This window comes from Castor canadensis, chromosome 5 (genome assembly GCF_047511655.1).
Source record: "Castor canadensis chromosome 5, mCasCan1.hap1v2, whole genome shotgun sequence".
NCBI classification, from domain to species: domain Eukaryota; kingdom Metazoa; phylum Chordata; class Mammalia; order Rodentia; family Castoridae; genus Castor; species Castor canadensis.
This window is the reverse complement of record NC_133390.1, coordinates 153,842,719-153,856,430: the sequence shown is the minus strand read 5'-3', so window position 1 is coordinate 153,856,430 and position 13,712 is coordinate 153,842,719. Positions and strand designations below refer to the sequence as shown.

The 13,712-nt window shown below is 45.6% G+C and overlaps 1 long non-coding RNA gene across 1 annotated transcript; it reads right to left on the bottom strand.

Moving 5' to 3' along the window:
* Positions 1–4,180: 4,180 nt before the first annotated feature.
* On the bottom strand, positions 4,181–10,022 carry LOC141423383 (uncharacterized). The gene is made up of 3 exons (XR_012448197.1): positions 9,898–10,022; positions 9,335–9,451; positions 4,181–5,076 (listed from the first exon to the last, which is right to left on the bottom strand). It is a non-coding gene; the product is annotated as an uncharacterized lncRNA (long non-coding RNA).
* Between the last annotated feature and the right edge of the window lie 3,690 nt (positions 10,023–13,712).

The following is a 13,712-nucleotide window of genomic DNA, read 5'->3' as shown; positions in this document are numbered from 1 at the left end:
TGACAGTTCCAAAAGGATCCTCCACCAGACCTTCTGTTTCTGAGTGGCTCATGATGTTCTCCATGGTACCCAGGATTTGCGAAGGCAACTTAGGACCACTAAGAACAGATCTGCTCCAATCTGTTGTCCAATCTGTGGAATAATTGTTTGGAAAAGAGACTCCAGGCGTAAAAGGAGATTGAGCTCCAAGACTGGAGCTGGACGTTTGTGTCTATGTTGGTCAGTTTCAGAGTGCGGAATGACTTGCTAACTTACCCAGAGGGTTTAACCTTGAGTACTAAGTGGCTCCCAAGACTGCTAGAAAGGTAGAAGAAGCAACCCTGAGGCTCAGCTTCCAGGAACAACTTCCAAAAACCACACTGCAGAATCAGGTGGCCAAGAGAGTTCTTACTGTCCCTGCCACAATTGTGAGGCCACCAGCTGAGGAAGCAACTGCTCCACTTGCTGGCTCCAGAACCACTTGGTGTGACCCACATGGACAGCATGAATGCCTCATGACTGTCCCCTCTTTTCTCTTTCCTCAGTTCTATGCATGTCTTGCACAAATGCATCAATTAGTCAGTTGACAATTATATCCCCATCCCTGACTGCACAAAAGGCTGGAAAATATAGTTTCAGTTCTATGTTCTCTGCTGTACACATTGGGGGGTACACATTGGAAGGAGGTGCAATGTAAGATTGGCAGAATTCACCCATGAATTCAGTTAGGTCTGTTAGATTCTTTGTATGAAGATTTGTAATAACAAATTCAATGTTTCTAACAGAGAGCATGCTATGCAGATTTTCTGTTTCATCTTCTGTCAGTTTTGGTAACCTGAATTTTCCAAAGAATTGTTTTATTCCATCTCTACTGTTCAATTGTGAGTGAGTCTAGATTATAACAAAGCCAATCTGCTGTGCCACAATGCACAAGTAAATTTTGTTCTCAGAGCTGGGAGATACTGGCATAATTTCTACATGTTTAGGCCAGCTTCTTAGACAGTGAGAGGTACAGAGAAATAAGGGGACATACAAGGGATCTCTGTGCTCAGGCCAGCACCAGCACCTTCCTGAGGAAGGGGTGAAAGGTCCCATGTCAAACCAACCCCAAATACAGAAGCTGACATGTCTGATATGTATGGAAGCTTAAGTATTTCATGAGTATGGTGGACATCTTTGTGGGTGCCTTAACTAACTTTCTTGGGAAACAGATGAGTTACCATAGGTTAGGACTTAGACTATCTTGTTTAAGCAATGTGACCTCATCCTGCCCTCTATAGCTCATTGAACCAAAGGTAGATCCTTGACCCTGGCTAAGTCAATCTCTTTTCTGGGAACACTGATTTAGTACTAAGCACTTAGTATGGGCTTGTCTGTAAAAGCATTTCAGCTCTTGGTGACCATAGCAGAGAGGCTGAGAATGCCAGTTTCCACTGAGGAAAGCCAATAGCAGAATGCAGCAGGGAAAAGAGTGTCTTCTGAAGGCCATCTGGGCTCCACCTTTGTCCTTGGAGCTTCAGGAGAAACGCATGTGTGTGCATGTGTGTGTGTGTGTGTGTGTGTGTGTGTGTGTGTGTGTGTGCGTATGTCCCTTCAGCCACTTTTGGATGGTGGCATGTGACGGCAGGGGGACACCTCTGTTACTTGCAACTGAGTATCCTAACTATTGTGATGGGATTTTCTAAGACCGGGAGTTGGGATGAAAAGGCATATGAGCCAAAGTCAGGCAGGTACACATGCAGGGGGGGCATTTTCCTACCTGTCTCAGGACAGGGAAATCCAGTTAGATGGTGTGTGGCATGGATCTGGAGTGTCCCCCTTAATCTCATGCGTTAGAGGCTTGGTCCCCAGCCCGTGGCACTATTTGGAGGTGATGGAACCGTTAGGAGGTGGCCAAGAGGAAGTTAGGTCATTGAGTGTGAGCCCTTGAAGGGGATACTGGGACCTTGGCCTTTCCTCTCTTTTGCTTCCTGGCTGTCATGATGTGAGCAGCTTTGCTTTACTATGTACTCCTGCCTCGACACAGGCTCAAAGTGATAGGGTCAACCAAGCAGGGATTGAAACCACATATCAAAATAAATCTTTCTTCCTTTTAAGTTGTTTTCTCGGGTATTTTGACACAACAATGGGAAGCTGGCAAACATGGAAGGCTGTGTGAGGTTCTACAAATACTAACCCCATTCATACATGTTCATTGCATGTAAGGAAAAAGAAGATGCAGCCTACATGATCTCATGATGAATGACCATACACATATGGAAGGTTTGATGAGGGGAGACACGATAAGAATTTTATGGTTGGTCAAATTTTGTCTCAAATATCAAAGCAGAGTCTCTAGTGAGTAATGTGAACTGTGGTGAGTGACTCCTCTCTCAAGATAATCAGAACTAAAGAGCTTCAAGCTGGTGTGTGTTGATCTATCCTCACCCCACTCTCTATCAACTGCCCAAACTCAAGAGTAAATTGAAGTCTACAGGAAAGGTAGGATATGCCTGTAATCCCAGCTACTCAGGAGATGGAGGTAGGAGGATCATGACCTGATACCAGCCTGGACAAAAGTATGAGACCCTATTTGAAAACCAAATGAAAATAAAAAGGTCTGGAAGCATGGCTCAAGTGGTAGAGAGCTTGCCTAGAAAGCTTGAGGCTGAATTCAAGCTCCACTATTACAAAAAAAAAGAAGAAGTGTAACATGAGACCCAGACCACTCCACAACTCCATGCTCTGAGGTACATTCCACTGCATTAATGTTTGGTGTCAGAATTTCTCTGACGAGGAGTAGGGTGGAGAACTCTGGGAAGATACCTTGAAAAATCACTACAGGAAGAAAGACTCAAGCATGAGCAAGGGTCAGAGCACCAAAGAAAACAGCAAACTGCTCTGCTGAGACCCTTGCTCTGGAAAAGAAGCAGGAAAGAGGGTGCCCTGGGTGGGTTTGAAGACCTGGGTGACACAACCTTATGCTGTGTTCAAAATGGTGCACAATGTACCTTCTCCCCATGACTCCAGTGCTTTATTGAAGTCCATCATTTTTGAAAGTGTTCAGGGTGGATTTGTTCTCTTTTCTTTAGCCAAGGGTGGTGGTGATGGGTAGAGGGGAGGAGCATGAGGGAACTCAGTATGGAACAGAGACACAGTTTAGGAAAACAGGTGCCCAAATGTGGAACTGACATGGAGGGTATCAGCCACGCCCCGTCCCCAGCCCCAGAAATACACAGATTCCTTAAGGAAATTTTATCAGAGCTTGGAGTCAAGAGTTCTAGAGTATATTTAGCTCTCAAAAGTCACAGACACCCCAGCCAACACCAGGGTTGGATAAAAAAAGGAAGTTTGCAGCTTTACCACTAATTAATCCCAAGCTCAGCTTCTGAAAAAGATTGGGGCAAAATACCCACCAAGACTGGGGTCCAGATCCACGGCATGAACCTCAAGCATAAGCCCTTCTCGACAGTCTTCCTCCCGTGCTGCAAGTTAAGGGCGACCTCGTGCATTTCTGGTGAAGGAGACCTAAGCAAAAGCCTGCAAGGTTGAGTGCAGGGTAATTGTGAGGGTTCTGGAAACTTGTTTTTCCCTTCTTCCTTGAACGTTGACCTGATGTTTGGGGTCATAGCAGCCATCTTATTGCCCCAAAGAAAGGTCAAGAGAACTAGACTCATGTGTCCTGTCATAGTTAAGCTGCAAAATCCACTCAGCAGCCATCTTCCCCTAGCCTTGTTATACCAGCTAAACAAAGCCCTACTGGTTTATAGCTCCTAGAGCCAGGCTTTCTGTTTCTTATCCTGAACACATTTCTAACTGGTACAGTGGTGGCCAATGGAAACTGCTCCCCAAATGATTTGGTTTTATTCATGTTTGAGAATTAAAGAAATTCTTAGGACCATTCACTCAGATGCCTGGAACCACAGGTTCAGCTCCAGCCCCAGTAGAGAACAGAAAGGAACTGCCAAATCTCATTATCAGCAGCCCAGAACAGCCCTCCAGTGAAGCATTGGAGTTAATGGTGTGCCTCAATCTCACCACCAGCCAAGCCAAGGCAGCAAAATGAAGCCACTGATGGATGCCACCACATCAGCTGTGAGCTTGCTATGATTTTAACCCCAGTCGCCCACAGTCCAGGTCCCACTGGCGAAATGGGTGATCAAAGGCATTTCTGGGCAAGAAAAATTAACCAACACCCTATAACCGTTGTGTGAGAAGACAGATGAGCGTTTTAAGGGCTTTCTTTGTGTTTAAATTAATGGATTCATTTATTCATCGAACATTCGTTAAGTGCCTGTTGTCTACTAGGTCCTATGCTGGGTGTCAGTGAGATGTTGTGACTCTAGTGAGAACAATAAGCCATGGATACAAATAACTATAACATGAGCCAAAGGAATTCTGGGCGTCTTGCTAGAGGAAATGCACTGAGTCTTGGGGAGGGAATGATGTTAACTGCACTGCTAGTGGATGGGAGGAAGGGACTCCATTTGGCTCCTTCACTTCTGTGGCATGCAAAGATCAACAGAAAAAGAGGTACGGGGATGCATATGTCCTTGAGGACAGGGACTCTGTTTCACTTAGCACCTGAAGCATGCAAAGTGAACATATTTATTTGGTACCAATAGCGTTTGAGAAGCACCTTGCTAGCTACCATGGGAATATGTCTGGAGGAGTTGCCATATTTTTCAGAACACACCAGAGAGAAGAAACATTGCCTAATGTCTTGCAGCCATGGCAGGATTTGAACTCATTTGTGTCTCAGTCCAAATCCAGGCTCAACCCACTGCTCTCCAGCCACTCCTTCCACCAATCAGGACCTGTTCAAGGAATCCAATGAAAGCCAGACTGACAGGGGATTTATAGGGCCACGTCACCACAGAGTCTAGAGGGAGATCAGGTAAGGGTTGACTCCAGCCCCTTAAATGAGGTCACGACGACCTACAGTCATGGTCTTTTGGTCCCACGGTTCAGAGTTGTACGGCTTCTTCCTCTGCCTCCATATTTGCCCCATCACAAAACAGGTCTGGGTTCTCCCGTGCGCACCATGGGGGTCATTGTTCTAGACCTCAGAGCGTCTCCACTGCGACAGGGAAGACAGGAGAGTGTGGTATGGGACTCCTGGTAAGAGAAAGAGAAACCCGTCACCTTCCTGGAAGTCTGGCAAACATTTCTACCTCTCTCATGATGTATCGTGTAAACCCTTGACAATGACTTCCCTGCAGGACAGACTATGCTTTGTTACTCTAGATGTTAAATTTAATATCAAATGCATTAAGGTTAGAAATTTTAAGCTTAGTTCTTTCAACTTTTAAGTTCAAATTATAAATTTTACTATTCTACCTCTAGGTCTAGCAAACCTTAACAATCAAGGTGAAGAAGGCCTTGGCCATTACTTGCAACATTTTAAGATGCAGTAATAAATTTGACAAGTTGGTTTCCTTTTTTAGGTACTTTAATTACTTATTTAACCAACGAAACGTTGGTTTCTTAAACTTTTTTTTTTTAAAACATGCAATATGGTGACTGTAAGCCTTCTTATACGTCCCAATCGTTTTACAAATATAAAAATAATTTGTAATCTTTAATGTAAAATCATAAATCTAAACGAATTACTCAATTATACATTTTAATTGGGATCATAAGTTAATCTCTTAGATACTCCAGTGTGTCAGATAATCTTGAACACTACACAGACTTAAAAAAAATACCAGCTGGATACACACTGTTCCTTTGCCAAACACACAGAATTTCAATTTGTGGCGGGATCTGGTCATTTTGTCTATGAACCATGCGAAAGCTTTCTGGAGTTAAAAGCCTTCCACTCCGGAAGCACAGTGTCATGGTTGTGCTCTGGTGGACTTGTGAAAGGTTGGACTAGACCTCAAACCCCATTCCTCCCTGAGCTTCTGAGGAGGCAAGCGAACTCTGTTTGCTGTGTTAGACCCCATAAATTCTAGAGGGGTGTGGCAGAGCTGTAGTGTGGGGAAGGAGCAGTGCTACAATCACATGGGGTAGTGTGGGCCAGCCTATGGACTTTGGCCCTGAGTAAGAAGGGAAACCCTTGGATGGTATTTGAGCAGAAAAGTGATCTTATTTTCAGGGTGGACATGCAACTCAGTTCTCACCAATGCATTGCAAGAGGAAGCCTGCCTGAGGAACCTGTTGAGGAAGGTTTCTTTGATCTTAAAACAAATTAGGAGAAACACCTGCCAAGCATACACCTTTTTATTTTATTCTAGATATTGTCCCACGAAGATATGACACATTGAGCCATGGCGATCACTTTGTGACTATGAGGAAACTAGGTGAAAACAATATGACACTGAATATGGCAAAGATGGAAAAAATTTTAAACTGCTTCTAAGTCACATACCATAAAATTCACCCACTTAAATTCAGTGGTGTTAAGTGTAGTCATGAGTGGTTCAACCATTATCCCCAGTAAATTTTAGAACATTTTCACCACCACAGAAATGAAAACTTTACCCATCAGCAGTCACTCATCATTTCTTCTCACCCCCACCGCTGGCAGCCATTGCCTCTTCTGGGCCCTTCATATAATGGAATCATAGTATAGGTGGCCTTCGATGGCTTTGGTGGTAGGTTTCAAGGCTTATCCATGTTGCAGCCTGTATCATTATTGTATTACCTTTTATTGCTGAATAATATTCCATTGTATTGCATACCACATTGATCTGTTTATTAATTAAAGGCCACTTAGGTTGTTTCTAGTTTGGAGCTGTGCTGAACATCTGTGCACCGTGGGGTTTTTTTTTAGGTGGGGGGGTGGACATATATCTTCATTTCCCTTGGGTATTTATTTACCTACAAGCAGAAATACTATGTCATCAAATATCTTTGTGTGTCACGTTTTGAGGAAGTGCCAGACTGTTTTCCAAAGTGACTGCCCCATTTCACACTCCCAGCGGCAATGTATGAGAGCTGGAATTTCACCAATCCTTGACAATACGTATGTCTATCTTTTTCATCATTGCCATCCCCGTGTGTAACGTGATGTTGCATGACTTTTATTTGCGTTTTCCTAGTACCTAGCAATGTTTAGCATCTTCTAATGTGTTATTGGCCATTTTTCTGTCTTCTTTGGAGAAACTGTTCTGCTAGGGAAGGGCATACATAATAAATGGATAAGTAGGTTGCACAATGTCAGGTGGAAGAAAACTAAAAGAGGGTGAGAAGAATGAGGTGGGGCTGCATGACTCTTTTAGCCAGAGTGACCAGGGAGGCTTCTCTGATGTGGTGGCATCAGAGCAGAGATCCACATCAAGTGACAGAGTAGGCCCCTACTAGGGAAGCCTCTTGGAAAGAGCACTGGAGGCGGGAGAGCAAGTGCCCTGTGGAAGAGCAGGAAGGCCATGGCTGGAGCAGTGAGTCGGGGGACCAGCTAAGGCATGAAGGCAATGCTGGGGGAGATCCAGGAAGTGACAGCTGACACTTTTGATGCTATACTTGAAACGGTGTAGACTCATCCCTTTGAAGCCCTGCCGGAAGCCCATACTCAGAGACAATAAGGTGGAAATGAGTCTGTTTCAGAGGCCACTTGTGCCCACTCTCCACCACTCTCAGGTGGGTCAAGCAGGCCCACGGTGTCAGACTCACTCAGGAAGTGCTTCTGGCTTCAGACTTAATTGTTTTCCAAACAGAAGTACTCTTTGAATCCAGCCTTCTTCCTCCTCCACTCCCTCTGCTAACCTATTGATTATCTGTGGAATGAACTGGAGACATCAATGAGGGGATTAAGAGCAATTTCCAGTAACCCAGGCCAAAAGGATGTGGTGGAGACTGACCTGGGAGTGCAGGGTGTCTACACCCATTTGGATTCTCATACCGACAGGTCTGGGTGGGACACAGAGAATGTACATGTCTTACAAGTTCCATGTGACAGGGACATTGCTGGTCAGGGACCATGCTCTGAGAACCACCAATGAAGACCAAGATTTCCTCCTGCAGCAATCCCTCTTGAGCTCGTAGCTGGAGTGAGGAGCCTGCGTGCTGCATGGCATGTTGTGTGGACAGCTTTCAGGAACTTCTCACTTTCTTCCTGGCTTAAACCAGAGGATGAGAGGACAGAGTCAAGCGTCTGGTTCAAGGCTGGGCTCAGTCATGGTTAATTCCCTCTCTCCCTTGTTTCATGGGTGCGAAGGACTGGCCTGGGAGAAGCAGGCTGGATCCTCTTTCTCTGCTCCTGACCGGTGGTGTGAGCTCAGATGAGCCTCTATTCTCCAGGCCTTAGCTTAGAGTGCTCATGGGAAAAATGAGGTAACCAGGCTGGCTTTTCCACTTGGGTCCCCTCTCAGAGAATCCATGAGCTCAAATGCCATATGTGGTTGTCATAACTCAGCCCTGGCTCTCTCTCTCTCACACACATATGTCCCTGAAGTTCATTTGTGATCAGTTTAATCTCCAATGCAAACCTTAAGAGGTGATTAGATCATGAAGGTTCTGCCCACATAAAGGGACCAATGTCATTGTCCAAAGAGTAGATTAGTCATTGCCCCAGCAGATGTGTTGTAAAAGTGAGTTCATCTCACTCCCTCTCTCTCCCTTTTGCGTTTCTACTTTCCACCATGGGATGATGCATCAGGAAGGCCCTCACCAATGCTAGTGCCGTACTGGACTTCCCAGCCTCCAGAACCATAAGACAAATAAATCTCTGTTCATTATAAATTACCGAATCTCAAGCATTAGTTATAGCAGCAGACGACAGACTAAAATACTCCCCATGGGCCATACTCCTCCCACTCTGCCTACCCAGGCTTCACAGGTGCTACTAGAGTGATTTCAGTTTGTCGTGCCCTTTCCCACCTTCTCTGTGGGATGGCTTTCTGCTCTTGGGAATCCTGGCCTTCCCAAAGGACCCCCAGCCAGCCTCTTCTCTCTCCAGCCAACATTCCAGGTAGCATCACAACTACCACCCTCCATCTTTCCCTCACTTCTTTACCATTTGGAGAGGCTGTTTAGCATGGTGCTTCAGAGGCCTGGGTCCAGATGTCCTGAACCAGGCCTGGCCATTAAAATGCCTTGAGCAAGTAATATGTCCTCAGAAGGGTCTTCTCTGATCTCAAATTACATTGCTCCCTTTCTTGATTTATAAAACTTAATTCTAAAACAGCAGATCAGATATAAGATAAAAGATGAGATGAGTTGGGAGGGGGTTGCGGCAGCAGCTCCATCCCATGGATTTGCTAGGAAGATTCCATGATGTAACTGCCCACAGAAGAGTGTGGTGGATGATGAGGCAATCTTGGTTCTGGTTGTTTTGGGGTCCATTCTGGTGAGTGCTCAGGAGTGTCACAGCCTCCTTACTTGTACCTGAGGTAGAGTGTACAGCCATTTTTAGAATCACGTGAGTACTTACCAAAATGAGAATTTCTGGCCAGGCATGGCAATTCATGCCTGTCATCCCAGGTACTTAGGAGACAGAGATAGGATGATCACAGTCTGAGGCAGCTGGGGCAAAAGCAGGAGACCCTAACTGAAAAACAAGCAAAAAAGCAAAAGGGCTGGAGGTATGGTCAAGTGGTAGAACATTTGCCCTCAGTACAAACTCCATTATTGCCAGTGATGATAATTTTTGCTCCTCGCCTCAGACCTCTCAGATCATAACTGAAGGGGAAAGTGAGGTCTGGAGTCTGCTTTTTTTTTTTTAACCATGCAGAGTGAGCTAGAGAAGAAGAGCTTTGTCGTTGAGTGAGTCTAGGTTTGAATCCACCCACCACACTCAGCTAGGGTAGGGAGAGATGAGCAAAACTCTTCCTGGGAGCCAGGGAGCCTCATGCAGTAAAGTGGGGTGAAGGGTGCAGGCCCCAGATGCCACTCAGTGAGCATATAGAGTGCTCAGCCCCATCCTTGGCACACTGCCAGCATTCCTCCTCGCACCTGTGGGCCTCCCACCTGCTCTGCCTCCTCCAGAAGACTCACCTGCTCAGCACACTCACAGCCAGTCTCTAGGAGGTCACCACCACCAGTCCCCACCTGCCATCCATGACCCCGTTTCTTCTCTTCCATCCTTCAGCCCCTGTGTGTGAGGCCGCAGGGGAAGAGCCAAGCAAGATGAGGGAAAAGAATTGTGAAGTTGAAAAAACAGAATTACAGAGACATTTTGACACAGGTAACTTCCTGTTCTAAGTTCCTTTTCAGAAAAAAGTATGTTTTCTTTCTTGCTTGAACATTAATTACCCTTTTGACATCATTTGTAGACTCAATATCAAATGCTGGGTATAAGATAAATGATATGGGTGAATGAATGAATGAAGTCATGGATGATGAACTGATGAGTGAACAGGTGCCAGTCCATCAGTAGAAAAAAGAAAAAAAGCAGCTCTATTAAGCAAGGGGGATGCTGTGCTTTGTGGAGGGCAGATTGTTCTTTAGTTTCCTGTTTGAAAACTTCCAACCAAGTCTTAGGCAACTCTAAGAAAAGGAACTTTCTCAACATTTTAGTGAGATCATATTATTCACTTCATATAATTTATGTTTGTGTGGTACTTTACAGACTACAAAATACCTGCATGCTAGCCACTCCCCCACCACCATGCACAAGTGTGAAACCGTCTGCTTCCTCCATGCCCAGCACTGAGGCACACCTGGGGAGGCAAGAGCACCAGCAATGATGCTGATTGGGCCGTGTCTTATTTGAGTTCATCACAGTAACTCTTGTCCTTCTTCTATCACTGGACACTGAGAATCAGAGGGGTCTATGTATGGCTACCCAGCCTACACCAGAACCAGGAAGTGGAAGTCATATCTCTGATGATCTGTCCTGGGAAAGGGCATGGGGAATGGGCTGGCACTGGCAACACAGAATGGGAATTCACAGGAGAATGAATGAGATGACATCAGTTAGTCAGTCAGTCAGGTGAATCCAGCCTGTGGATCCTGGCTAAGTCATGTGACCTGTAAAGCTCTCATTCCCCATCTGTAAAATGGGAGGCCAGAAGACTATAGCCACTTAGCAGGGCTGTTTAGAGTATATGGGACCACATATAAAAGCAGTTGGCCCACAGGTAGGTACCAGCCAATGTTTATGACTCTCTGTTGCCCCATCCCAAAAGCGACCTTCATGCCTCACCTTCTTCCATCCCTGCCCTCCCCAAGCTCACATGGGCTAGGAGTGACAAACATATTCTCCACATGTGGAAAGGTGTGCCGTGTGTCAAAGGGCACAGTGCAGCTTCTTTGCTCCCAGATGCTGTAAGAAAGTGACCGCTCAGGTTCCCAGCTGCAGTCTTCCTGGCGTACTCTGGCTGGCTTTCTGAAGAGTAAATGACAGCACTGATTGCTGCTTCACAGAGGGGAGGTGGAAGAGAAAAATGGAGTGCATAATTTGTTAAAGAAAAAGCTTTCAAATGTCAGCAACTGAGCACCAGGGAGCGGCAGGCTAAGAGGCCTGTGGGATTCTGCTTCTGGAAGCTTCTATACCATTGTTTTGTTTGCTTCACTTCTGCATTTCAACCCCCCATGTCTATCGATCTGCTTCTGTGTGACACTCCTACTCCAAGTAGCTCGAATTGGCTCAGATGGTGGCTCCAAGCATGACACACTCGGAGGACATCTATCGACATTAACCAAGGAAAGCAGGAAGAGCACAGCTTTGGAGACAGACAGGTAAGGGTCGTCCTCTGCATGACCTTGGGAAATACTGGGCCACTCTGAACCTCACTTTCCCTGGCTGTAAATTACACTCGTGACTTCCTAAACTCAACTTGAGAATAAATGAGGTCTGATGGGGTGTGATGACTGGCACAAGAAGGCAGGCATTTTTGACAATAAGCCACTACATTCTTGCAAAAAATTTTATTGTGCCAAAGAAGATGTAGACACTGTGAAATGGCAGGTAGTGCTGATGGCTCTGTGAGCAATGTGGCACAAGTGACATCTGTTGTCAAATTTCAGAGATCCACGACTTCCTCCAGGTCATTACAAATCCAGCTCCTGTTCCTGCAGGCTGCAGTGTAAATTGAGAAAATAAAATATGAACATGGTGTCTGGAAAACGGCGTTGTATTTAGGCACTTTGATTAGAATGTGTATTCAATTCTCCAGCTGTAAATGTTGGTGTTTCTATCAGTTATAACAAATAAACACACAGTGGCAAAGGCTGATCAACCGTTTCATTCCTTTTAAGAAACAAAGAGATGAACAGCCTCCCTAAGTCAGTGTGGCACAGCATTTAATTTGATGATGTTGTTCAGAAACTCTATGTACTGTCTTCCGGGCCAAAACCTATCACTCATTTACAAGAAGAAAATCAAAAGACAAACTACCAACTCCTAGTAAGGAGAAGAACCATGACGGTGGGTGATTGAGAGTATGGATCCAATCCCAGGAGGAGGGGTGAGGGCTATTGTGTGACTAAAAAAACAATACAGAGGCCAGGTGAGGTGGCTGAAGCCTGTAATCCTAGCTACTTGGTAATCAGAGATCCGGAGGATTGAGGTTCAAGGCCAGGTGGAGCATAAAGTTCACAAGACCCCATCTCAACCAATGGCTGAGCATGGTGGTGCTAACCTGTCATCCCAGCTATGTGGGGAAGGAAAAATAGGAGGGTCACGAGCCAGGTCAGCCTGGGCATAAAGGGAGACCCTATCTCAACAATAACCAGCACAGAAAGTGCTGGCGGAGCAACTCAAGTGTTAGAGGACCTGCAAAGCAAGCGTGAGGAGGCCCTCAGTTCAACTTCCAGTACTGAAAAAGAAGGAGGAGGAGGAGGAGGAAAAAGAGGAAGAGGAGGAAGAGGGGGAGAAGGAGGAAAAGAAAACAATGAGGAAAAGGTGTTATTCCCCAGTGCTGAGCGTGGAGTCAGAATTCCTGGAAGTAGACACCTCTACTCCCGGGTTGTGTAACCTCGGGCAGGTCATCTCCCCTAACTAGCCCGTCTCATCCTGTGTTAGGCAAGCAGCATTCGTATTCAGTGAGGTTGGCCAGAACTGACACTTAAACCTCAGATTTTGCTGAATTTTCCCAACACCCGGTGTTGTTTGTGACTTGCCTAAGGTCACAAAGAAACCAAGCCAGGATTTGCACTGTCGTCTACATGTTGCTGCGATGACCCATAAAGTAAGGAAATGAGAGTAATTATAAGTATTGTGGCCGTAAGGGCCACCATGAGGCTGCAGTAAAGATGGGAAAATACTCCTTCATTAACAAATACTTGCTGTGTGATGTGAGCTGGGCACCGTTCTGGGCCCGGATGACGGTGGTATGGGAGCATGGGGGCAGACGGACATTCGATGAGCCAGTGAGTAAGCTAATTTCAGCTCAGGCAATTACTAGGAAGAAAGGCAACACGGATTGTCAGCAGTTACGAGTAAGGGGAGCAAATTCTTCCTGAGGAAGTGGGAGTGAGCCACATAGGGTCCCCAGCAAGGTCAAGGTCCTGGGACTAGCAAGAGAATAGCCCTCCAAAGGAACTACGCTCACCATGTGAGAGTCAAGAGGAGGTCAGTGCAGCTGGAACTCAAGGAGAAAGTGCTGGAAGATGAAAGCAGAGGTGGGGTATGCTGGGTTGTGAGGCCTTGTAGGTGAGAATAGATTTTTTGCTAAGTGAGAAGGGAAGTGAGGTAAGAGTTAATTATTTCACCTATGTAAATCTTTTATTTATTGTTAAACAGATAACTTTTCCTCTCCAGCTACTCTCCCTGGATACCATTTTGCTATCAGTTTCTTGTGTTTCCTTTTTTGTTTTGAGTTTTATTTATTATTGTTTGCTATTGTCTTTTTGAGGCAGGGTCTCTC